This window comes from Ranitomeya variabilis, chromosome 2 (assembly GCF_051348905.1).
Source record: "Ranitomeya variabilis isolate aRanVar5 chromosome 2, aRanVar5.hap1, whole genome shotgun sequence".
In the NCBI taxonomy this organism is placed as follows: domain Eukaryota; kingdom Metazoa; phylum Chordata; class Amphibia; order Anura; family Dendrobatidae; genus Ranitomeya; species Ranitomeya variabilis.
Genome location: NC_135233.1, coordinates 539,143,912 through 539,171,582, shown reverse-complemented (window position 1 = coordinate 539,171,582; position 27,671 = coordinate 539,143,912). Strand labels below are relative to the sequence as shown.

General features: G+C 45.7%; 1 protein-coding gene and 1 long non-coding RNA gene across 4 annotated transcripts in view; both read left to right on the top strand.

Annotated features, from left to right (window-relative positions):
• EDC4 (enhancer of mRNA decapping 4) overlaps positions 1 to 27,671 on the top strand; it is a 1,216,007-nt gene that overhangs the window by 375,713 nt on the left and 812,623 nt on the right. The gene's annotated exons all lie outside the window — the stretch shown is intronic.
• LOC143806999 (uncharacterized) lies at positions 9,796 to 13,329 on the top strand. The gene is made up of 2 exons (XR_013221610.1): positions 9,796 to 9,839; positions 9,911 to 13,329. It is a non-coding gene; the product is annotated as an uncharacterized LOC143806999 (long non-coding RNA).

The following is a 27,671-nucleotide window of genomic DNA, read 5'->3' as shown; positions in this document are numbered from 1 at the left end:
TTGAAAAATCTGCAGGTAAAAGGCACTGCGTTTTACCTGCGGATTTACAGCAGATTTCCAGTGTTTTTTTGTGCGGATTTCACCTGCGGATTCCTATTGAGGAACAGGTGTAAAACGCTGCGGAATCCGCACAAAGAATTGACATGCTGCGGAAAATACAACGCAGCGTTTCTGCACGGAATTTTCCGCACCATGGGCACAGCGGATTTGGTTTTCCTTAGGTGTACATGGTACTGTAAACCTGATGGAAAACTGCTTCGAATTCGCAGCGGCCAATCCGCTGCGGATCCGCGGCCTATCCGCTGCGGATCTGCGGCCTATCCGCTGCGGATCCGCGGCCGATCCGCTGCGGATCCGCGGCCGATCCGCTGCGGATCCTCTGTGGATCCGCAGCCAAATCCGCACTGTGTGCACATGCCCTAACCCTACCCGTAACCCTAACCCTACCCCTAACCCTAACCCTACCCCTAGTTCTAACCCTAGTTCTAACCCTAACCCTAGTGGAAAAAGAAAAAAAAAATATTTTCTTTATTTTATTATTGTCCCTACCTATGGGGGTGATAAAGGGGGGGGGGGGTGGTTTATTATTTTTTTATTTTGATCGCTGCGATAGAACCTACCACAGCGTTCAAAATGTACTTGTAATGAATCTGCCGGCTGGCAGATTCGGCGGGCGCACTGCGCATGCGCCCACCATTTTCCAAGATGGCGGCGCCCATGGAGAAGACGGCCGGACACCGGGAGGGACATCGAAGCTAGGTAAGTATGGGGGGGTGGGATCGGAACACGGGGGGGGGGGGGGGGGGAGCGGAGGACCGGGGGGGGGGGGGGGGGGGGCAGATCGTGGTCTCCAGCCATGGCAGATGCTTTTGCAGCATCGGCCATGGCTGGATTGTAATATTTCACCATTTTCATAGGTGAAATATTACAAATCGCTCTGATTGGCTGTTTCACTTTCAGCAGCCAATCAGAGCGATCGTAGCCACGGGGGGGGTGAAGCCACCCCCCCTGGGCTGAAGTACCACTCCCCCTGTCTCAGCAGATCGGGTGAAAATGGAGTTAACCCGTTCACCCGATCTGCAGGGATGCGATCTTTCCATGACGCCACATAGGCGTCATGGGTCGGATTGGCACGGGTTTTCATGACGCCTACGTGGCGTCAAAGGTCGGGAAGGGGTTAAAAGGTTTGGCATTTCCACTTTTAAACACTAGGGGGAGCAGCTACTGAAATTTGACAAAAACCTAGTGTACAACAAGCTCACATTACTGCACTGCAGTAATTATGGGCGGAGTCTGCTTAGACACTTATTCCCAACGAAAATGGCAGCCTCCAGTGGCAAAAATAATAGGGAATAAATAATAAACTATGAAAGTAGTTAATTTAATTTTGTATTAAAAATAATTGATTATATAATCAATAATTATTAATACAAAAACTAAAATTACGGCACCTTCCCTTTAACAATTTAGAGAGTGTAAGTCTCCAGATGCACTGTATGAGCACAATACATTAACCACTACAATGGCATTTTTGCGATCTCTGCAGCACCAGTTCTTTTTATTTCTGGAAACCACATTTGGGATCAAAATATTTTGTATGCCCATAGATTAATTCCCAGAGAGTAGTAATTTCCAATTGAAAAAGTTGGGAGTAGAGTTTCTGCTGTTCTGGCACTTCAGTGGCTCTGCAAATAGCACCTGCAATCTATTTCAGGTAAATCTCCAGTCCAAAAAGTCTAAGGCTGTGTTCACAAGTTCAGGATTTTTTGGGGTTTCTTTTCGTGTTATTTTGTCGCTATAAAAACGCAAAAATGACGCATATATATGCATCCCATCAATTATAATGCATTCTGCAATTTTTGTGCGCACGATGCGTTTTTTTTCCGCGAAAAAAACGCATTGCGGTAAAAAATGCATCATGTTCATTAATTTTGCAGATTTTTCGTGTTTTTCCCGCTATTTAATGCATTGGGAAGCTCCGGAAAAAAACGCACAAAAAACACGAAAAAAAATGCATTCAGATTTCTTGCAGAAATGTCCTTTTTTGGTCAGGAAATTTCAGCAAGAAATCCTGAATGTGTGCACATACCCTAATGCTGCTACTTTCTGTCTGAGCATTGCTACATTCCCTGACAGTACTGTATGAGCACATACGGGAGCAGCGTATGGGGAAAGTTGTGTAATAAATTAAAGTCTATTTTCATCCACTAGCACTTATAAAAATGAAAATTCTGGGGTTAAAATATTGTAGAGGTAAAAATGTTATTTTTTCATAATGACTCAATGACATAAAATTCTATGATGTCAATATGCTTACTAATCCTCTAGTTAAATTAATTGAAATAGGGTTACTTTTGGGGGTTTCTGGTGTTATGGCTCCTCAACATCTTAGATAATGTGTTGTGATGAGCGAGTGTACTCGTTGCTCGGGTTTTCCCAAGCACGCTTGGGTGGTCTCCGAGTATTTGTAACTGCTCGGAGATTTAGTTTTTGTTGACGAAGCTGCATGATTTACAGCTGCTAGCCAGCCTGAGTACATGTGGTAGTTGTCTGGTTGCTAGGGAATCCCCACATGTATTCAAGCTGTCTATCAGCTGTAAACCATGCTGCTGAGGCAACGAAAACTAAATCTCCGAGCACAAATACTCGGACACCACCAGAGCGTGCTCGGGAAAACCCGAGCAACAAATATACTCGCTCATCACTAATACTGTGCTATGGAGGCCGCAAATCATTCCAGCAGAATCTGCATGCCTATATGCTTTCTCTTCCCTTCTGGAATTTGCAGTGTGTTAGAACAGCAGTTTGACCACATAATAGGGATTTGTTTACTTAGGAGAAATTGTGTGGTTCATTTTCTCCTATTACACCTATGAAAAAAAAAAAATGATTGGCTAAAGATGCATTTCAGTGGGAAAAAATGAAATGTTTTGGCACCTCAGTAGCTATTCAAATGTGACATAATGTTCTATTGAAGCCAAACTTCAGCTTCCAAGATCAAACCGTACACTTTCCCTTTTGAGCCCAACTGTGTGCCCAATTAATAGTTTGTGGTTTGGTGTATCTGTGCACTTGGTGGAAATTTTATTATTTTTTTCTTCCACTTTGAATTCATTTCAGCTGAAGGGTTAACAAACTAAGCAAACTAAACAGATACAGGTTTAAAAATTTTGAGGGCTGCAGTTTTTAATATGGGGTCTTGTTTGGAAATTTTCGGACACATAGGCCCTTCATAGTCACTTAAAGGGAATCTGTCACCTACTTTTTCTTATAAAAGCTGCGGCCACCGCCATTAGGGGCTGATCTACAGCTTTCTGTAATGCTGTAGATAAGCCCCGAATGTAACCTGAAAGATAAGACAAACAAGTTAGATTAATACTCACCCAGGGGCGGTCCGGGGCGGTCCGGTTCGATGGGCATCATGGTCCGGGTCCGGCACCTCCCATCTTCTTGCAATGACATCCTCTTCCTTGCTTCCTGTCGTGGCTCCTGCGCAAGCGTACTTTATCTGCCCTGTTGAGAGCAGAGCAAAGTACTGCAGTGAGCAGGCTCCGGGAAAGGTCAGAGAAGCCCAGCACCTGTGCACTGTAGTACTTTGCGCTGCCCTCAACAGGGCAGATAAAGTATGCCCTCACAGGAGCTGCGACAGGAAGCAAAGAGGAGGACGTCATTGCATGAAGATGGAAGGCACCGGACCCGGACCACGATGCCCAATCGGACTGCACTGGACCATTCCCCCCCAGGTGAGTATAATCTAGCTTGTTTTTCTTAGGCCATGTGCACACGTTCAGTATTTTTTGCGTTTTTTTCGCTATAAAAACGTGATAAAAACGTGAAAAAAAAACGCTAACATATGCCTCCCATTATTTTCAGTGTATTCCGCATTTTTTGTGCAAATGTAGCCATTTTTTCCGCGAAAAAATCGCATCGCGGAAAAAAAGCAACATGTTCATTAAAATGCGGAATTGCAGGGGATTCCGCACACCTAGGAGTGCATTGATCTGCTTACTTGCCGCACGGGGCTGTGCACACCATGCGGGAAGTAAGCAGATTATGTGCGGTTGGTACCCAGGGTGGAGGAGAGGAGACTCTCCTCCACGGACTGGGCACCATATAATTGGTAAAAAAAAAGAATTAAAATAAAAAATAGTCCTATACTCACCTTCGATGTCTTCCCGCCTCTCCGCTGCATGCTGCCGCTTCGGTTTCTAAAGCTAGTGTGCGGTGAAGGACCTGCGATGACGTCACTGTCTTGTGATTGGTCGAGACCGGTCATGTGACCGCGACGTCATGGAAGGTCCTGAACCACAGTGGCATCTATAGGAACGGACGCCTGCAGGTGAGTATAACCATTTTTTTTATTTTTTTATTATTTTTAAACATTCTATCTTTTACTATAGATGCTGCATAGGCTATGTTTGACAAGTGTGACCAACCTGTCAGTCAGTTTTCCAAGCGATGCTACAGATCGCTTGGAAAACTTGGAAAACTTGAGCATTCTGCAAGCTAATTACGCTTGCAGAATACTAAAAAAACGAAAAAAAAAAACGCAAAAAAAAAATTGCGGATTTCTTGCAGAAAATTTTCCGGTTTTCTTCAGGAAATTTCTGCAAGAAATCCGGACGTGTGCACATACCCTTATCTTTCAGGTGACATCGGGGGGCTTATCTACTGCATTACAGAATGCTGTAGATAAGCACCTGATGGTGGTGGCCGTAGCTTATATACGAAGAAGTAGGTGACAGATTCCCTTTAAGTGAATTGGTCCTCCCCAAAAAATAAATTTAATTGAAAATAAAATTTCTGCTGAACTAAAATGTGACTATACAAATGCACAGAGCATGGGAATCAAACAAGGAGAATTGGAGCTGCTAGCACAGAAAAACAGATATGATGTCATAGGCATCACTGAAGCTTGATGGGATGATACACATGATTGGAATACAAACCTTGAAGGCTACAACTTATTAAATAGAAACAGGATTAACAGGAGGGGAGAAAGTGTTACATTGTATGTTAGAAAATCCTATATCTCCACAGAGATCCAAGCTTCAGAGAATGGTAGGTCTGCAGAAACTGTTTGGGTAAGAATACAAGGAGAGAAGAACAGAAAGGACACTGTTTTACTATAGGCCACCTGGACAGACTGAAGATAGGGTTGAACTTTTTTTTACATCATATGTCTCTGTTCTCAAAAAAGTATGACATAATGATCATGGGATATTTTAGCTATCCATCTACTTGTTGGGAATCTCTCAGGCAAAAATAATGGGTCCAGAACATTCTTATCTACTCTTGCTGACAACATTATCTTTCAAAAAGTAGAATCTGCAATCTTGGACCTAATTTTTACCAGCAGGGAGGAAATGGTTGAGGAAGTAAAGGTGGCTGGCAATGTCTGTGAGAAAGAGGTATAATGGTGGCACTCACCGTCCCATCTAAAAATACCTTTTATTGATTCACATTAAAATGTGGGAGCAGGAAGATCTTTTGTGGAACATGTCGAACTACGGCCGTTCCACGCTTGGTGTGCTTCAACGGGTCCTATAGTAGAGTTGGAAATGTCAGAAATCTTTTACAAGTAACAAAGGAATCTCCCCACACATAAGTGTTACAAAGTAACGTCCCTTCGCCTTTTAAAATTAGACACAAACAGAATGGAAATATGACATTATAATTCCTAAAAACAATTAAAACATAGAACAGTTTTACCATCACAAAAATATTATAAAGTTTCATTAAATCCTGTAACACTTTACACCCAGGTACGTATAATCCACCTGGCTTATCTTCTGAGGGCTTCCGTATTTTTCGGACTATAAGGCTACTTTCACACTAGCATTAACTGCAATACTTTAAAATGCGTTGTTTTGCAGAAAAAACGCATCCTGCAAAAGTACTTGCAGGATGCGTTTTTTCCCCATAGACTTGTATTGGCGACGCATTGCGACGGATTGTCATACGTCGTGTACGTCGTACGACGTATGCGTCGAAATTTGGTGACACGTCGTCGGCAAAAAACGTTGATTGTAAAGTTTTTTGTCTCCGCCTAAAAAACGTGTCGCGACGCATCCTGCGGCATGTCTTTGGCTACAATGGAAGCCTATGAGCGACGGATGCGTCGGGACACGTCGTACGACGCAATGCAGCGCTGCAATACGTTTTTTTACATTGAGCATGCTCAGAAGCAGGATTTTGTTGCCAATTGGCCAGACACCCCCAAATCTATATAAACCTGGCCTGGGCCTTCAACCCCACATATGCCAGCAAGAAGACAAAGAGAGGAGAAGCCTGCCAGCAAGACTCCAGACTGCCACAAGACTCCTGACTGCCACAAGACTCCAGCCTTCCACAAGACTCCAGCCAGCCTGCCACAAGACTCCAGCCACCATAGAGCCAGTGTGAGTATTGCAATTTTTGTGTGCGTCTGTGTGCCTTGTGCATTTGTGTGTATGAGGTACTGACTACAGCAAGAGCTTAAAACCTGAAGAGAACCAGAGGCCTGCCATCGTCCTGCAACAGCCAGTGCCATGCTGGAGTCCAGATCCACCCTGATGACAGCCACTGTGAAGACATGCAGCTCCAGCCGGAGGACTGTCAGCCTTTTTTACGTGTGTGTATGTGTGTGCGTATGCGTCTTCTGTTTGGGTCCGCCTTTGTACATACCGTATTTTCCGGCATATAAGACGACTGGGCGTATAAGACGACCCCCCAACTTTTCCAGTTAAAATATAAAATCTTCTTAAAAGTCGGGGGTCTTCTTATACGCCGTATGTCATCTTATAGGGCCGGTGAATATGTGCTTTTTGGCGTGGGGAGTGGTCCCGATGACTAAGACAGGGGGCGTCTCACAGTAAAGTGTGAGTGGAGTATATCCCCCTATTACCTCATTGCGGCAGCGTGGGGGTCTCTGTGCTGGGAGCGGCAGCTCCTCTTCGTGCCGTGGGTGCTCTGTGCCGTGGGGGCTCTGTGCCGTGGGTGCTGTGGGGCGGCGGCGGTGCATCTTCTTGCAGCGTCGGGGCTTCTCTGGCATCTCCTCCAGGCCCGGAGGCAGTCCGGCAGCCCCATTGTTGTGATGCGGTGGCCTCCGGGAAAATGGCCACTGCTCAGATTCAGATCTGGTCTCCCGAGATCTCGGGAGACGAGATCTGAATCTGAGCAGCGACCATTTTCCCGGAGGCTGCGATGCGGTGGCCTCCGGGAAAATGGCCGCTGGGGGCGGCACATGCTCAGATTCAGATCTCGTCTCCCGAGATCTGAATCTGAGCAGCGGGCCTGGAGGAGATGCCGGAGAAGCCCCAACGCTGCAAGAAGATGCGTCGCCGCCGCCGCCCCACAGCACCCACGGCACGAAGATGCGCCGCCGCCCCACAGCACAGAGCACCCACGGCACGAAGAGGAGCTGCCGCAATGAGGTAATAGGGGGATATATAAGCAAAAAGAAGAGAAGCCAGCACTGCTGAAGGTCAAAACGCAATATCCAAAGTGCACATGCACATAATAAATTCTGACTGTATTTCAAATATGAGATATTTAGCAAATAATTGATCAATTCTTTGAGCTACCTCGCCACTTCACGGCAATCTCATAATGGGGCAGTCCTAACTCTACGTTTTTTATTACAATGTGCCATTACGGCCTCCTAAATGTATTGAGAGTGAGGAGAAAAAAAAAAAAAAGGACAGACCACATTAAATAACATTACATGACAAACTGTACCTGGAGCATTGACAGGATCACTCCCTTAGTGCCAGGAAGGCGAGCGCGGATAGAGGCCGATCAGGTCCTGTGCGGACATATCAGATCTGGCCCCCACACTGCCAAACCAACACCAAAGTTAAAGCATGAAACTGGCTGAGGCACAGCTGCCTAATTAACTAGAGCCTGAGGCAGGGCAGGGCTGCTGTGTGTGTGTGCACAGCAGCCTATCAATCATAGTGAACCCAGACAGAATGGCTTATATGACCCAGCGTGCGCGGCAACAGTGGTGGTCAGCCACATACCAATACATAAGCAAAAAGAAGAGAAGCCAGCACTGCTGAAGGTCAAAACGCAATATCCAAAGTGCACATGCACATAATAAATTCTGACTGTATTTCAAATATGAGATATTTAGCAAATAATTGATCAATTCTTTGAGCTACCCCGCCACTTCACGGCAATCTCATAATGGGGCAGTCCTAACTCTACGTTTTTTATTACAATGTGCCATTACGGCCTCCTAAATGTATTGAGAGTGAGAAAAAAAAAAAAAGGACAGACCACATTAAATAACATTACATGACAAACTGTACCTGGAGCATTGACAGGATCACTCCCTTAGTGCCAGGAAGGCGAGCGCGGATAGAGGCCGATCAGGTCCTGTGCGGACATATCAGAACTGGCCCCCACACTGCCAAACCAACACCAAAGTTAAAGCATGAAACTGGCTGAGGCACAGCTGCCTAATTAACTAGAGCCTGAGGCAGGGCAGGGCTGCTGTGTGTGTGTGTGCACAGCAGCCTATCAATCATAGTGAACCCAGACAGAATGGCGCATATGACCCAGCGTGCGCGGCAACAGTGGTGGTCAGCCACATACTAATACATAAGCAAAAAGAAGAGAAGCCAGCACTGCTGAAGGTCAAAACGCAATATCCAAAGTGCACATGCACATAATAAATTCTGACTGTATTTCAAATATGAGATATTTAGCAAATAATTGATCAATTCTTTGAGCTACCCCGCCACTTCACGGCAATCTCATAATGGGGCAGTCCTAACTCTACGTTTTTTATTACAATGTGCCAATACGGCCTCCTAAATGTATTGAGAGTGAGAAAAAAAAAAAAAAGGACAGACCACAGACCTGTCTTAGTCATCGGGACCACTCCCCCCCACCCACCATATGCACATTTTATCTGTACCCGACCCCCAACTTTTAAGAAGATTTTGAGGGGTTAAAAAGTCGTCTTATACGCCGGAAAATACGGGTATGTGTATTTGCATAAAGCATATGTGCTTTTTCTGATGTATTTACGAAGTATAGTGGTCAGTGCAGCATGTGGTTTAAATGTGTTTTTTTTTTTTTTTTTTTCAAAATCGGATGTATTTTTGCAAAGTCTAGTGGTCTGCAGCTTGTGGTTTCAATGTGTGAGCATGCGTTTTTTTTTCTATTTAAAGGTGTTGATTTTTTTATTACTGTTGAAACGATTCCCAGTTGATGTACTTGTATTTAAAATAAAGAGCATTTCAGCTCCTAATTGTGATGTAAAAAAAATAAATAAAAATAAAATTATGTTTATTAAAAAAATGTCCGTAGTATCATTTCAGAAAGGTAAATTTAAAACTGGTGTATGTACCAATGGTTACACATGCAATACAGGGTTGGTTGAAGGCTCATTTTTTAATAAAGGTAATACTTTAAAGGTTTTTTGGGGAGGTGATTTTGAAAATAAAATGTGGTAAATATATTTTTACATGGTGGGTTCACATTTCAAAATATTTTTTTTTTGACATGGAAATGAATGGTATAACGTGCACCTGTTTTTGGGTTTTGGTGTTCACCTTTAATGAACATTTCTCACATCATTTTAGCAGGGTGTTTATCGTTAAACATTACCTAGTTCGGGGGGTGGTCTAACTATAAATCCATTATACTTATTACAGATACACCAGGACCACAGCCGCCGGCCTTCATACCAGGACCAGCCCACCAGGACCACATCCTCACATCTTTAAAAGTAAGTTTTGAAGACCCCAAATCTGCTACTTCAATGTGTAGAGCAGATTGCAAGTGTCTTTTAACTTACAGAGACACCAGGACCAGCCCACCAGGACCACATCCTCACATCTTTAAAAGTAAGTTTTGAAGACCCCAAATCTGCTACTTCAATGTGTAGAGCAGATTGCAAGTGTCTTTTATCTTACAGAGACACCAGGACCACAGCCGCCGGCCTTCCTACCGCCACAATGTCCTCTTCTGACAGCCCTCCTCCACAGCAACAGCGTGTATCGGTAAGTTAACACAAAAATTGTTTTTTGTTTTTTTATTGGTTTTTTAATTTACATTTTTGTTGATCACTACATGCATAAATTATGTTTAAACAGGAAGCTGAATCAGATGAGGAGCTGTCAGAAGGGGTGAGACGGGTGGAGAGATGCAAGTGGAGGAGGAACCAAGTGTAAGTAGTGGTGAAACAGTTGCTTCACACATCACACTGCACCATACACAAAACAGATTTTCATACATAACTAAACACAGAAAACATATGCCTACATTAAAGATAATTTTTTTCCTTTATTTCAGTCTCCTGCTGCTCCTGCTGCTGCTGCTGCTGAACATTCAGCAAACCGTGAAGGTTCTCCCAGCCGCTCCCAGAGTCGGAAGAATCGTCGGCGGAATCGTCGCCGCGGTCGGCCATCAGTGAGTTTTTTTTTGGGGGGGGATTCTATTGGTACTTTTGTGTTTCAGTGTACTAATTTTTTTGTTTTTCTAATTTTTTTTTTTACACAGGCTTCACAGTGTGCTCCTGCCGAAGACTTTGATGACGACCTTGATATCGACTGTCTCATTGAGGAGGTTCGCGAGCGGGAGCCGCTGTGGAACATGGCTGACCGCAGGCATGCCGATAGCAGTGTTACCTGTCGGCTCTGGGACGAAGTATGCCATAACATCTTTCCGAGGTGGGAGGATCTTCTTCCACAGCAGCAGAGTAAACTATGTAAGTATAAACTTTTCAGTGATGTTTTGAGCTGAATGTAATGTATTGTTTTTAACAATTTTTTTTTTCTTTTCATTCTTGTCTTCACAGGTGGAAAGGTTAGGAAGCGGTGGCGGTCACTGAGGGATCGCTTTAAGAGGGAATTTAACAAGGAGATGCAGGCCCCGAGTGGCTCAGCAGGAAGGAAGAGGAGCAAATATAAACACGGCCCTGCCCTCTCCTTCCTGAGGCGAACCATGCTGAGTAGAGTGTAAGTATTCTACAGCCCACTAATAGCCATGTTAACCTGTCTAACTTAGTTTGGTTTCAGTCAGGGCTTTTTCATATCAATATATTAATTTCTTTTGTTTTTTCTTTCACAGTACCTTCTCCAGCCACCGGGCACCTGCATCTTCCTCTGCGCCCTCTGGAGCGATCCCTCCTGAGTCCGCCACCGAGGGCCACGTCGGTAGGCCCCACACCTCTGACCCCTCCTCTGACCCCTCTGTCCCCTCCACTTCATCCGCCCCAAGCAGTGGAGCATTATTGCAGCCTTCCTTGCTCGCATCTGATGCTCAACAGATAGCGTTTCCTTTACCCCACACCTCTGATCCTGCCACCTCTAGACCACCATTAGGTTCGTGGCGGCAGCGACAGAGGGGTCTGGAAAGGAGCTATGCTCCTGAGTTCTTAAATCTGAATGCATCCTTCCAAAGCTCTTTCAAAATTTTGGGAGTGCAAGTGACTGCTGGTTTCAACATGGTGCAATCACACATCAGTGAAACAAGCCATGAAACCAATAGTCGCTTGGATAGGCTGCATTCAGCTGTAAGTCAATCTCCGGCCAATCTTTTTTTCCAATCCATGCTCAGGAGCATGGAGAAGCTTTCTTTTGAGCAACAGATGCGGGTAATGAATACCTGCCATAATGCTCTACTTAAGGCCCTTCACGAACCCCAATCTACCCCCACACCTCCCCACACATCCGCTACATTTCCACCCCAGGCCCCATTTCCAGCCCATGCCCCCCATTACCCAACCCAGTCCCAATACCCACGCCAGCCCCAATACCTAACCCAGTCCCAATACCCAGCCCCAATACCCAACCCAGCCCCAATACCCAACCCAGTCCCAATACCCAACCCAGTCCCCATACCCATCCTGGCCCCCAAATCAAATTTCTTCCCCAATGTTTTCTTCCTTGCCCAGCTTTTCTTCCTCATTAAGTATTCCCTCTACCCCAACACCACCCCCCTCTGGTCAGCCTCCTGCTTTTATTCCCCCTTGCACTGCACCCCAACCAAGTAGGGTTTCCCCACCTATCGACGTGGTCCAACCTTCCAGCCCCTCCTCCCCTCGTATCTCCACCCCACACTTTGAAGATTTATAACATTATGTACAAATGTTAAATTTTGTAAATTTTATAAAAATAATTTGAAAAGTAAAAAAAAAAAAAATTGAAAATAAAAAATATATATGTTTTTTGCAAAGAAAAAAAAAACAATTTAAAAAAAGAGTTCAAATAAAATTCTGTCTGATTTAAATTCTACTCTTTGTGTGTGTGGATTTATTAAGGTAATATGGTAACTAATAAAAAAGGTAAAATAAAAATAAACACCAGACGTTTGAAAGGTAAAACATATTGGTTTTATTACCAAGAAAACCACGCTTTTGGAACTTTTTATTTGTGAGAAACACAATTTTTACATAAACAAAACCCATGAAAAACATGTCACACAATGATGTCTTGCCATGGAATCCTCCCAACAGGTGACACAAAATAATCAGCAAACTGGTCCCTCATCCTTGTAACAGAATCTGTGGAGCGAACAGAGCTGCTGCGGTAATCCCACAAGGTTGTCTCCAGTTCTTCGTCATCCAAGGAAATGGGCTCCTTTGAAAGGACAAAGTTATGGAGCACCACACATGCCTTAACAACCTCGTCTACAGTTTTGGTTTGCAGTTTGATTGCCGTCAGCAGAACTCTCCACTTTGCCGTCAATATACCAAAAGAACACTCTACTACTCTTCTTGCTCTAGTAAGGTGGTAATTAAATACCCGTTTGGTACGGTTTAAGTCCCGGCTACTATATGGTTTCAGTAGGTGCTGCGAGAGTTGAAACGCTTCATCACCTACACAAACATATTGCATGGCTGGTTCACTTGTTCCTGGGAGTGGTCTGGCTGGCGGGAAATCATATGTCTCTCCATACATGCAACGGCCCATTGGAGAGTTTTTAAAAACTTGAGAATCGTTGGACCGGCCATAGGCTCCTATGTCCACAGCAAGGAACTTGCAGTTGGCGTCTGCTATAGCCATGAGTACGATGGAGAAGTATTTCTTGTAATTGTAGTACTCAGAGCCTGTTCCTGCCGGTTTAGCAATCCTTATGTGTTAACCGTCAACGGCACCAACACAATTTGGGAAATGGCAAATTTGCTCAAACTGTTCTGCACTTCTCAACCAGATGTCCATTGATGGTTGGGGGATATACTCCGGCTGTAAAGTGTCCCAAATAGCCCGACATGTCTCCTTCACTATTCCGGAAATAGTGGAAATGCCCAGCCGGAATTGGTAATGGAGCGAAGTCAGAGATTCACCCGTAGCTAGGAAGCTGTAGAAAAAAAAATAAATGTTAGAAAAAATTGCACAGACCAACAACATTTTGATTTTTTTGGTTTCCTGGTAAAGTTTCAATAAATGGCACTGTGAAATTTTTTTTTAGGACGGGACGCACAATAAAACCTGCATGAAACAGGTGTAAAATGGTGGAATGGCCTCAAACAATACAAAAATTACATGCTACAGAAAATAGTGCGCAATATGTCAGCGCAGTATTGTCTGCAGCATGTTATATGACATTCAATATGAGCAATGACATTAAAAAAAAGCAGTGGAATGGCCGCAAACAATACAAAAATTACATGCTGCAGAAAATGTTATGCAATGTGTCAGTGCAGTATTGTCTGCAGCATGTAATATAACATTAAATATGAGCAATGACATAAAAAAAAGAGGCTTACCGCAGGGTCACCATCAGCCGCTCCGCCGGTGTGATGGCAAGCCTCATCCGTGTGTCCTGCCTTTGGATGACATCCCCTAGTTTTTCAAGCAAATAGTAAAAATGTTCCATCCTCATCCGTACGTAATTGTAGAATTTGTCTGGGTTGTGCCGCAACTCCAGGTAGAGAGTGGACTGGACACCCCGGGTCATCCGCAGTTCATTTATCGGATGTATCCAGAGTCGTCTCCGTCTCCGTTGCTGCAGAAGCATCCTCCATCTTTCTGCTGCCGCCTCCTTCTCCCGCACTATGATATCCAGGCGATTCGTCTCAAATATAACGTCAGTTACCAAACTCGCAATCCTACCAAGTACACCTTCCATCTCTGCCACTAAAACTAAAACCCTCAAAGATGGGCTGTAAAAACAGTCACTATATAGTTTTCCATATTTTCCAGTAGCCAATCATATTTGGGAGCCTCCCATTTTAAAAACGGATCCGTCGTAAAAACGAATGCAACGGATGGTAAAAACGGATGCAACGCATCCAGTATTTCGACGGAACCGTTTAGCAGATTTGCGAAATGCTGTATACGTTGCATACGTTTTTCACTTTTTTTGACGCATCCGTTTTTTCTGAAAAAAGACGATTTGTGACGGTTTGCAGTTACGCTAGTGTGAAAGTAGCCTAAGACGCACTTTTCCCCCAAAATTTTTTTTGGGGAAAATAGGGGGTGGGTCTTATACTGCAAACTCAGGCTTACCAGGGGGTTGTGGCAGACATGGGCTACTGAAGGCTTCAGGAAAATGGCTTCCGGAGTCCACGCGTGCGCAGATTGAAATCTCTGCGGCACTCGGCTTCAGGAAAATGGCCGCAGGGAAACCAGTGATGCACTCTGCTCACCGTGGACTCCAGGCCGCTGCCGCCGCATTTCTGCTGCTGGCATCCTGAAGAAGGCACCCTGCTCAGGTGCATTCCGCACCGCCCCCACCGCAGCATCGCCACACCTCTGCCGCCAGCATCCGGAGGATGGGACCCTGCTCCAGCTCTGCTTCACCGCTGACACCGGATCCGCAGCATTGCACCCTGGAACTGCAGCAGTTCCCCACTTCTGCTGCCGCCGGTATCCTGAGGAAGGGTCTCTGCCTTCTTTGACCCCGCTGTACCCCGCCGGCTCTCAGGGAAGATACCTTAAATTTGAACAATTAGATCCCCATCTTATAAAAATCTTTTTTCTGCTATTTTCCAAACCAAAAATTGGGTTGCGTTTTATGGTCCAGTGTGTCTTATAGTCTGAAAAATACTGTAATTTATGGAGATCTCCTGCTTGTGCTGGTAACTTAACTCTCTCCAATCCCACAAAGCGTAATAAATCTGGGTTGCCACTGTGGTGTTCCCTCATGTGTTGTATTAAACATGGAGAACCTTTTCCCATTTGTAAAGATTTTAAGTGTTCTCAAAAATGGACAAATAGGGGACAATTCGTTTTGCCAGTATTGAAAAAATTGCTGGCGCAGAATAACACAAACTATATAGCAACTGCGGCAGGAAATAAAATCTTGGACATGGTGCATTAAATCTCCTATTTGAAGGAATTGGGAAGTTAGATGAAAAGGGCAAAAAGACAAATTCCCACATTGAAAATTACCCACTGGTTTGCTTTAATTTAACCAATTTCTTACTACTTTTTTTTTATTCTTTTTTTTCAAGTTTAAACAACACAGTTAAAATACAACACCTTTTCTCAGATAAATCTGGCAGTATGGATTGAGGGTTGGTTTAGGATGGCAGGGGAGGGAAGAGAGGGGGGGAGGTAGTGGGTAGGGGAAAGGGAGGGGAGGGAAGAAGGGGATACATTATATTTAACAGTATCAACAACCTGTAACAAATGGCATGGGCACGAACACTCAAAGGATGTACTTAGAAAAAAAACATGAGTAATCTTTCAAAAAGGATCAATGGAGCCAGGTACACTTGCATAGAGGTTTTTAAGTAAAGGAAGGCTTAAAATGAAAAATGGATTCCTCTCAAGAAGTATTGTCTTCTCGGTATTTAGTCCACGGGGCCCAGGTTGACACATAAGATCTATGATTAAAAATCTCCCAGCTGGATAACTCCTCAAGACGAGAGATTTTATGTATCTTAATGTGCCATTCCTCCATTGTTGGGGGAGCTGCATCCTTCCAATGTGTAACTATTAGATGTTTTGCAGCGCTTAGCATCAGTGGGAGAAGACCATGTTTTTTTGGTATTTTTTTTTACGGGCATGACATGAGCTTCCGTTGCCTTAAGATTTGTATTTATTAGATGTAATTTTTTGAGAACTGACTCTACACCATCCCAATAATTTCTTAATTTAGGTCAGTCCCAGAATATATGTGAGTGGTTCCCTCCGGGGTTGAGGCATCTCCAGCAAGCATCATTATCGGCAAGACCCATTTGAAAGAGCCTCGCCGGAGTCAAGTGCCACCTGGTTAATATTTTATAAGAATTTTCCTGTAGGAGTACACACCTCCAAAAGCCACGGGCATTGGACAGCATTTTAGATATTTGATCCTCTGTGAATGTAGTGTTAAGCTCCATTTCCCAGGAGTAAATAAATGAGGGTTTAAATAGTGTGTTCGGGGAGATAAGATGTGAATAAATGTGGGACAAAATTTTTAGCCGTGGGAGTGGGAGTTTGGTCATAATGTCTAGCCAGGACCAATTGGATTTAGTCTGAAATTTTTGTTTGAATTGTAAAAGTGTACTTCGAATGTGGTGGCTTTGAAGAAAATTTGTTGGTTGAGTTAATGCATTTGATGGCCAAACTCCTCTTTGTAATGTTTTATTACCGTAAAAACTACTCAGCGTTTCTTTCGGTAAGGTAGACCATAAACTATATGGATCTTGAAAATCTGAGTCTACCAGGAATGGTATTGAGCCGATCGGTGTCAATGCAGAGGGAAAAGTATCCATCGGGAGCTCCCCAATGACCAATCTTTTAATACGCAATGTAGTTGACGTTATCTCGTCTAACCTAAGGGTACCATCTCACAAAACAATTTACCAACGATCACGACCAGCGATACGACCTGGCTGTGATCGTTGGTAAGTCGTTGTGTGGTCGCTGGGGAGCTGTCACACAGACCGCTCTCCAGCGACCAACGATGCCGAGGTCCCCGGGTAACCAGGGTAAACATCGGGTTACTAAGCGCAGGGCCGCGCTTAGTAACCCGATGTATACCCTGGTTACCTTCGTAAATGTAAAAAAAAACCAAACAGTACATACTCACATTCCGGTGTCCGTCAGGTCCCTTGCCGTCTGCTTCCCGCACTGACTGACTGCCGGCCGTAAAGTGATAGCAGAGCACAGCGGTGACGTCACCGCTGTGATCTGCTTTCACTTTCCGGCCGGCAGTCAGTCAGTGCGGGAAGCAGACGGCAAGGGACCTGACGGACACCGGAATGTGAGTATGTACTGTTTGGTTTTTTTTTTACATTTACGACGGTAACCAGGGTAAACATCGGGTTACTAAGCGCGGACCTGCGCATAGTAACCCGATGTTTACCCTGGTTACAAGCGAACGCATCGTTGGATCGGTGTCACACACACCGATCCAACGATGACAGCGGGAGATCCAGCGACGAAAGAAAGTTCCAAACGATCTGCTACGACGTACGATTCTCTGCGGGGTCCCTGATCGCCGCTGCGTGTCAGACACAGCGATATCGTATGGATATCGCTGGAACGTCACGGATCGTACCGTCGTAGCGATCAAAGTGCCAATGTGAGACGGTACCCTAAGAGTGATTGGTGGTTTAGCTTTAGTCCAAAGATAAGGCAAACCTCCCTCGCCCAATAAAGCCAAATCAATACTGTCCCCTTCCCTACCCTCAGAATAAGACTCCACCTTTAACCATCTGCTGAGATGTATAGCTTTGTAGTACAAAAGTGCGTCTGGGACCCCCAATCCCCCAGAGGAGACAGGGTAAGAAAGAAGTCTATATGGCAACCTAGCCTTTTTTGATTTCCAGATAAATTTTCCTATTAGTGATTTTAACGATCCGAAAAAGGTCAGGGGTATCTGTATCAGGACCATGTTCATGGCATATAATAGGCATTATATACGCCTTGAACACATTGATGCGCCCCATCCAGGATAGTGTGGGTAAGTTATATTTATGCATCAAATTTTTGACCTTTTTAATTAAAGGAATGAAGTTACTTTGAAATAAGTTGTTAGAGTCTCTAGTTATTAATATTCCCAAATATTTAATAGTTATTAGCCCATGAGAAGGGGGTCTGTGTGCGAATGATTGAGATTTGAGAGTGTGGGAGAATAATGTTTAACGCTTCAGATTTTGTTAAATTAATTTTAAAATTAGAGAGGAGGCCAAATTGGTAAAAAAAATTGAAGGATAATTGGGAAGGCCTGAGACGGGTTGGAAATAAGAAAAAGCAAATCGTCTGCAAAAGCTAATGTTTTGAGTACCCCCCGACCCACCGCCAACCTCTCTATGCGTTGTCCCTGTCTAATGCTTTGCATCAAAGTTTCTATAACGAAAATGAACAAGGATGGCCACAAAGGGCATCCCTGCCTAGTCCCGTTGTTAATCTCTGATGTCACTGCTGTGCTCTGCTTTACGGCCGGCCGGCGCTGACACATTCAGTGCAGGGAAGCCGCCGGCGGGGGATGTGACAGACATCAGAAGGTGAGTATGTAGTGTTTTTTTTTACTTTTACAATGGTAACCAGGGTAAATATCGAGTTACTAAGCGCGGCCCTGCGCTTAGTAACCCGATATTTACCCTGGTTACAAGTGAACACATTGCTGGATCGGTGTCACCCACACCGATCCAGCGATGACAGCGGGTGATCTGACGACGAAATAAAGTTCTGGACTTCTAGCTCCGACCAGCGATATCACAGCAGGATCCAGATCGCTGCCGCATGTCAAACACAACGAGATCGCTATCCAGGACGCTGCAACGTCATGGATCGTCGTCGTTCTCGCTGCAAAGTCGCTTAGTGTGAAGGTACTGTATTTTTCGGACTATAAGACGCACCGGACTATAAGGCGCACCCCAAATTTGGGGTGAAAATTGCAGAAAAAAAGATTTTTTTTATAAGATGGGGGTCCGTCTTATTGTCCGAGTTTACAGTATCTTACCTGAGGGCTGGCGGTGGCAGAGCAGGGTCACAGGAGGCATGGTGTTGGCAGAGGTGGGGTGATGCAGTAAGGCGTGCACCTGAGCAGGGTCCCTTCCTGCTTAGGTGGGCGACGCCACTGCCTTGCGTCCATGGGAGGGTTGCAGCAGTAGTTACCGGCAGAGGTGCTGGGATGAGGCACAGTGAGAGGTATGGCGTGAGAGGGGTCCCTTTCCCCGGTGAGGTGATGCAGCAGCCCGGTAATGCAGCAGAGCCGGGTGAATCCTGTTGTTATCGGTGGTGGCGGCCATCTTCCTGAGGCCGCGCGTGCGCAGATGGAGCGCTCTGCTGCCCGGGGCTTCAGTTCGCATCTCGGCTTCAGGAAAATGGCCGCCGCGATCCCCATCTGCGCACGCGCGGCATCCCGCGGCCATTTTCCTGAAGCCCCGGGCATCAGAGCGCTCCATCTGCGCACGCGCGGCCTCAGGAAGATGGCCGCCACCACCGATAACAACAGGATTCACCCGGCTCTGCTGCATTACCGGGCTCTGCTGCATTACAGGGCTGCTGCATCACCTCACCGGGGAAAGGGACCTCGCTCACTGCGCCTCCTCATCCCCGCACCTCTGCCGCCACACCTCTGCCACCGCACCTCTGCCGCCACGGTAAGCCTGCATTGCGACTATTAGACGCACCCCCCATTTCCCCCCCTTTTTTGGGGGGGAAAAAGTGCGTCTTATAGTCCGAAAAATACGGTACCTTAGTGTATCAGCCCACAGGCTGCACCCCTGGGCAGAGGGGACAAGATATCCCCCTTCTGACCTCTCCCACCTTTGTAATTACCACAGTAAATATCGGCAGGCTCTGGCCCCCTGCGGCTATTGTAATGTATGTCTGGCCTGCTGCTTTTCAATAGGCCTGCCCTCTGTACCTGTGTGATAAATATTCTGTGTCCTGTGAGTAAAGGGTTGTCATACTGGAAATACGTGGAGAAGCAGTGATATTTTATATGCGCTTATGTAATCTTGGAATTCCAGCCAGCATCCTTCAGTCAATCTCCAGCTAAAGCAGAGTGTACCTCCTGAAACACGGGGTGGTAATAAAGAGGTACTCCAGCACAGAAGACCCCGTTACAATTGGTGGCAGCGGTGGGACACTACAACCCGGCGGAACTGGGGGAGCTGCAGGGGACTGGTGTTCTCACACACCATCCAGGGCTCCACAACAAGGGAGGTATACAGACAGACCCAGCAGACCATTGATGAGGCATGCACAGCAGGTTTTGGATGCCACTATATCCAACCCCACCAAATCGGCCTTGGGAAGAGGACCAGAGTGGCTATATGACCTCAACAAGAAATGGAAACTACAGGAGATGTTTCAGCTTCAACGGATTGAATAGAATTTAATGCAGGAGCTACGAAATGTGGAGGAAGCCATGCATGGACCCAGTGGATACCAGTGGTTTCTCTTCAATTGTGTATGGAGTTTGTTTTCGTGGTGAGCATGTGGAATATTCTCTAGGGAAACTGGATGATCAGAAGCCTATCATGTCTGGTTAATTAAGATTAGGGAGGAATGTGAATAAAACAGATTGTATTTTAATTTCCCAGACAACCATGTTTTTGCAAAAACCAAAAGAACTGTTTTTTTTATCTGTATTTTGGCTACCAGCCAGACATTCTGCAAACCACCTAACAGACAAGAGAAAGGACTGCAGCCAATTCATCATGGCACCATCACGAGGGACACTGATCTAGGATTCTATAGGATACAACCTAGGGGTTTTTGGCTCCGGTTGGAAGGACACAGATCTGATCCAGTGACCATCTCTGAACCATGGATATGTTTGGAGAAAGCCAGGTTTGGGACCCGCTGGTTGCCTGGTTCCATGGAGATGGTCATATAAGCCAGGTGGTGACTCTCGTGTCAACTGGCTTTGGACCTTGTATGGACTCTATGGACAGTTCTTGGTCATCTCCCTATGCTTGTCGTTACCTCTTCTCTGCGCGCATCCACAGATGAAGTAGCGACCCTGGGAGCTCGGACATCGTGTCAACTGGCTTTGGACCTTGTATGGACTCTATGGCAGTTCTTGGTCATCTCCCTATGCTAGTCGTTACCCCTTCTCCTTGCGTTCATCCACAGATGGAGTAGCGACCCTGGGAGCTCTGACATCGTCATACTGGAAATACATGGAGATGCAGTGATCTTTTATATGCGCCCATGTGACCCTGGGAACTCTGAAATCATGTCATACTGGAAATACATGGAGACACAGTGATCTTTTATATGCGCCCATGTAACCAAACAATTCCAGCCATGGTGGGATTGTTCTGTTTTCTGTTGTGTGATGTGGTTCAATAAAGTAATGCCACACTGTTTTACCTTAACCCTGTGTTGTCTGTGTAGTGTATTGCCCACGGGGAGACAGAGCGGGCGTTCAGTGGTATGAGCCGTGGTCCATGCACTCCTGCTAAAGACAGCCGGGCCATCGGACGAGAGCACACACTGACCCCGTTTCTCCACAATTGGTGGCAGCAGTGGGACACTACTCAGCCCGGCGGAACCGGGGGAGCTGCAGGGGACTGGTGTTCTCACACACCATCCAGGGCTCCACAACAAGGGAGGTATACAGACAGACCCAGCAGACCATTGATGAGGCATGCACAGCAGGTTTTGGATGCCACTATATCCAACCCCTCCAAATCGGCCTTGGGAAGGGGACCAGAGTGGCTATATGACCTCAACAAGAAATGGAAACTACAAAAGATGTTTCAGCTTCAATGGATGGAATAGAATTTAATGCAGGAGCTACGAAATGTGGAGGAAGCCATGCGTGGACCCAGTGGATACCAGTGGTTTCTCTTCAATTGTGTATGGAGTTTGTTTTCGTGGGGAGCATGTGGAATATTCTCTAGGGAAACTGGATGATCGGAAGCCTATCATGTCTGGTTAATTAAGATTAGGGAGGAATGTGAAGAAACCAGATTGTATTTTAATTTCCCAGACAACCATGTTTTCCAGGTCACCACCTGACAGCACACTGGAGGACGTCCTTCTTACCCATGATGGGACAGGAAACACGAGAGGTTAAAAGGACCCTCCCCCTACCACCCTTCAGTGTTTTTCCTGTCCCATTATGGATAGGAACGGCGAGAGGTATCGGATATAGAGGAGGAAGAGGAGAGCAGAGACCCTCCAGAGAGAGGGAGAAAATACTTATTCTCAGCAGCAGACACAGGAGAACTGTTGGAGGCTGTGCGGCATACTATGCAGATAGAGGATCCACAACCATCTTGTTCGGTTCAGGATGAAATGTTTGGTGGCCTGCGCTCACAGACTGCGAAGGTGTTTCCAGTAAATTCCCATATCAGAGCCATGATTCTGGAGGAATGGGAAGAGGCGGAGAAGAGATTGACTATCCCTAAAGATTTCCGTCTCCGCCTGCCGTTTGACCCGGAGGAAGTTAAGGAATGGGTCGATATTCCTAAAATAGACATTCCATTGGCTAAAGTGTCTAAAAGAACCTCAATCCCCTTTGAGGACTTTTCCAATTTAAAAGAGCCCATGGACAGAAAGGCAGATGGACTTTTGAAACGGGCCTGGGAGAGTTCTTCGGCGGTTATCGGAGCTAATATCGCAGCAACATCAGTAGCTCGCTCCATGGACCTGTGGCTAAATGATCTTCAGGATCAATTAATAGCCAAAACTCCTAGAGATACTATCCTAAAAAATCTGCCTCTGTTAAAATTGGCAACCGCTTTTTTGGCAGACGCGTCCGCGGAAACGGTTAGATTTGCGGCTAGAGGTCAATCTCTCTCTAATGCGGCCCGAAGAGCTATTTGGCTCAAAAGCTGGTCGGGTGATATGCACTCCAAAAATAAATTATGTTCCATACCCTTCTCTGGGGGCAGGGTCTTCGGACCGGTCCTCGACGATATCTTAGAGAAAGCCTCAGATGTAAAAAAGGGGTTCCCCGAAGAAAAGCCTAAAAAATTCCAGCCCTTTCGGAGACCCCGCTATAATCAGAAACAGGATTACAGGGGTAAAGGGAAGCAAGGTAGATGGAGCTACCAGAAAGGGGGAGACAGTAGACCCAAAACCAAAGACTCGAGTTACTCAGGTCAGAGGTCTAGCTACCATAGAAAATGACGCCATCAGAGTAGGGGGTCGTCTAGCCGGATTCCTAGAAGGTTGGAGGGAAATAACAACGAGTCCTTGGGTGTTACAGGTGGTGTCCCAGGGGTACAAAATCGAATTTTCCTCCCTTCCACCCGAAAGATTTCTAGTGTCCAGCACACATGTAAAATCGTCATCCCCCATGTGGTCGGATATACAGGACCTCTTAAAAATGGCGGCAATTGTTCCGGTCCCCTCTCAAGAAGAGTACAGAGGTCATTACTCGAATCTCTTCTCGATAACAAAACCATCGGGAGAGTCGAGAACGATAATAAATCTGAAGCACCTAAACAACTGGGTGGTATACAAAAGATTCAAAATGGAGTCAATTCGGTCTACCATTCCTCTGTTGGGAAGGGGTATGGTGATGTGCACTCTAGACCTAAAGAGTGCATATTACCATGTTCCCATTTACTTAAACCATCAAAAATTCCTGAGGTTCGCGGTAAACATGGAGGGGAAGATCTATCACTTTCAATTTCGTTGTCTCCCCTTCGGCCTGGCGTCGGCTCCCAGGGTTTTTACGAAACTTATGGTAGAAGTAGTCGCATATCTGAGAAATCAGGATTTGATGGTAATCCCTTATCTGGACGACTTTTTGGTAGCAGCAGAGTCAGTAAACCAGCTCAGAATCAACTGTCAGTTCCTCATCTCCACTCTAGAGAGGCTCGGTTGGATCATAAATTGGAAGAAGTCAGATTTAATACCGAAATCCAGAATAAAATTCCTAGGAGTCATGCTCGACTCAGAAACAAGGATGTCCTACCTTCCGGAAGACAGGCTAAAGGGAATAGTAAAAAAGGTCCATCATTTCTCCCGAGGCCGAAATACGATCAGAGACGGGATGATAATCCTGGGATTAATGACGGCCTGCATCCCTTGCGTGAGATGGAGCCAGTTTCATTCCCGGCAGCTTCAGCAGGGAGTGCTGAGGAGCTGGAACAGAAGGCAAAATTCTTTAAATCAAAGACTGAATCTCTCTTTTCAGATCAAGAGGTCTCTGGTGTGGTGGACTCTCTCCAAAAATCTCCGGCTGGGAGTACCATGGCTTCAAACCCCGAGTGTGTCAGTCACGACAGACGCAAGCCAGGAAGGTTGGGGAGGTCATGTCCTGGGAAGATATTTCCAAGGTCGTTGGGAAAGGAAGGACAGCAAGAAATCATCAAACCACAGAGAGTTGCATGCGGTTTGGAAGGTCTTAACGGCGGCACAACATTTGCTGAAGAACAAGCATGTAAAAATCTTCTCGGACAATACGACGACCGTAGCCTTCCTTCGACATCAGGGGGGCCCAAGACATCTGGCATTACAAGATCTGGCGGAACAGATCTTCAAGTGGGCAGAGAAGTCGGTGCGGTCAATCTCGGCTGTACATCTGGAGGGATCCAAGAACCAGTTGGCGGATTTCCTGAGCAGGAAAAGTGTATCCCCTACAGAGTGGGAACTAAACGCCGAAGTATTCAGGGATCTTTGTCATCGTTGGGGGAAGCCGACTGTGGATCTATTTGCTACAAAGCAAAACGCAAAGGTCAAAACCTTTTACTCCCTAAATCCCTGGGAGAGCCCAGCCGCGATCGATGCCCTGTCACAACCCTGGAACGACGGTCTTCTGTATGCGTTTCCACCTCTGGCCTTGATTCCAAGAATACTCAGGAAAATCTGCGAGGACGGGGCCAAAGTCATCCTCATAGCTCCTCACTGGCCGAAACGAAGTTGGTTTCCAATGTTAAGAAGATTATCAGTGGAAGAACCCCTCCTGTTACCAGAGAGAAAGGATCTTCTTCTACAAGGTCCAGTACTACACCAGAACCCAGGAGCGCTTCAGTTGGCAGCTTGGATCCTGAACGGAAGGTCTTGAGGGCAAAAGGTCTTTCAGATGACGTCATTTCTACCCTTCAAGCCAGCAGAAAGCCGGTGACATCTGCCATCTACACAAAAATATGGAAAACATTCTGTGGATTCTGTGGGAAGATGACAGTTGATACTGACCATCCAGATATCCCAAAAATTCTTGACTTCTTGCAGTCAGGATTTCAAAAAGGCCTTAGACCAAGTACATTAAGAGTCCAGATAGCGGCCCTAAGTGTATTTTTTGATTTTTCGTTATCTACCCACCCCTGGATTAGTCGATTCTCTAGAGCAGTCCAGAGGCTAAGGCCATTCATTAGGAAATCAGTCCCGCCGTGGGATCTTAATCTGGTCCTGAATTTTCTGTGTGATCAGTCCTGGGATATAACGGGAGACATAGACATTAACAAACTCTCTCTTAAAACCGCGTTTTTAGTTGCGATCACATCGGCAAAAAGATTGGGGGAACTACAGGCTCTTTCGGTACAGAACCCGTATTTACAGATCTTTGATGATAAAATAGTACTAAGGCTTGATCCGGCCTTTCTCCCTAAAGTCGTTTCTGATACTAATATGAATCAGGAGATTGTTTTACCATCTTTTTGCCAATTCCCTAAAAATCAAAAAGAAAGATTTTTTCATAACCTTGATGTAAGAGAGTCAGTACTCAGATACCTTGATCTATCTAGACCCTGGAGACAGGACAATAACTTGTTCGTTCAGTTCAGGGGTTCAAATAAAGGGAAAAAAGCGTCTAAAGCGACTATCGCACGGTGGATAAAGTCTACAATTGATTTAGCCTACAAAGCTAAAGGTCTAAATTCCCGGGTTAATCTTAAAGCCCACTCATCTAGGGCCATGGCCACATCATGGGCGGAGAAAGGGGGGGCTACGGCAGACCAGATCTGTAGAGCGGCATCATGGTCTAATCTTAGTACCTTTTCTAAACACTATAAACTAGATGTAGTTTCGCCTCAGTTGGCCTTTGGTAGAAAGGTACTTCAAGCAGTGGTCCCACCCTAAATACCATTCTCCTTTGGTATTTCTCCAGTGTGCTGTCAGGTGGTGACCTGGAAAACAGTAATTAGACTTACTGGTAATTGTATTTCCAGGAATCCATCCTGACAGCACTGTTAGTTCCCTCCCTATTGTCTGATCTTTATACTTATGTGATGTAACATTTGTATGATTGATTATTTTGTTGTAATAAAACTTGTGTTTGCATCCATCCAGATGTGTTACTTTGGAAAAACACTGAAGGGTGGTAGGGGGAGGGTCCTTTTAACCTCTCGTGTTTCCTGTCCCATCATGGGTAAGAAGGACGTCCTCCAGTGTGCTGTCAGGATGGATTCCTGGAAATACAATTACCAGTAAGTCTAATTACTGTTTTTGCAAAAACCAAAAGAACTGTTTTTTTTAATCTGTATATTGGCTACCAGCCAGATATTCTGCAAACCACCCAACAGACAAGAGAAAGGACTGCAGCCAATTCATCATGGCACCATCACGAGGGACACTGATCTAGGATTATTCTATAGGATACAACCTAGGGGTTTTTGGCTCCGGTTGGAAGGACACAGATCTGATCCAGTGACCATCTCAGAACCATGGATATGTTTGGAGAAAGCCAGGTTTGGGACCTGCTGGTCGCCTGGTTCCATGGAGATGGTCAGATAAGCCAGGTGGTGACTCTCGTGTCAACTGGCTTTGGACCTTGTATGGACTCTATGGACAGTTCTTGGTCATCTCCCTATGCTTGTCGTTACCTCTTCTCTGCCTGCATCCACAGATGAAGTAGCGACCCTGGGAGCTCGGACATCGTGTCAACTGGCTTTGGACCTTGTATGGACTCTATGGACAGTTCTTGGTCATCTCCCTATGCTAGTCGTTACCCCTTCTCTGTGCATTCATCCACAGATGGAGTAGCGACCCTGGGAGCTCTGACATCGTCATACTGGAAATACATGGAGATGCAGTGATCTTTTATATGCGCCCATGTGACCCTGGGAGCTCTGAAATCATGTCATACTGGAAATACGTGGAGACGCAGTGATCTTTTATATGCGCCCATGTAACCAAACAATTCCAGCCATGGTGGGATTGTTCTGTTTTCTGTTGTGTGATGTGGTTCAATAAAGTATTGCCACACTGTTTTACCTTAACCCTGTGTTGTCTGTGTAGTGTATTGCCCACGGGGAGATAGAGCGGGCGTTCAGTGGTATGAGCCGTGGTCCATGCAGTCTTGCTAAAGACAGCCGGGCCAGCGGACGAGAGCACCCACTGACCCCGTTTCTCCACAGTGATGACATAAGCTTACTACTTTTATTGCCGTGGAGATAGAATCTCTGTTTGCTTCTCACATAAATTTTGGCCGATTGAATATTTAAAAGATTCTTTAGTGAGTTCCTTAGTTCATTCAGTTCAGCTTGTGTGTTATCTACTTGAGATCTCTTGTGTAATCGTTCAAGGGAACTAATTTGGTGTAATATGGACACAATCTGTTTTGTCCTTTCTTTTTTGAGATGGGAACTCAAAGCTGTAAATTCCCCCCTCATTACTGCTTTATGTGATTCCCACACCATAGGTAAAGGCCCCGTCACACACAGCGACGCTGCAGCGATACAGACAACGATGCTGATCGCTGCAGCGTCGCTGTTTTGTTGCTGTGTGGTCGCTGGGGAGCTGTCACACAGACAGCTCTCTCCAGCGACCAACGATCAGGGGAACGACTTCGGCATCGTTGAAACTGTCTTCAACGATGCCGAAGTCCCCCTGCAGCACCCGGGTAACCAGGGTAAACATCGGGTTACTAAGCGCAGGGCCGCG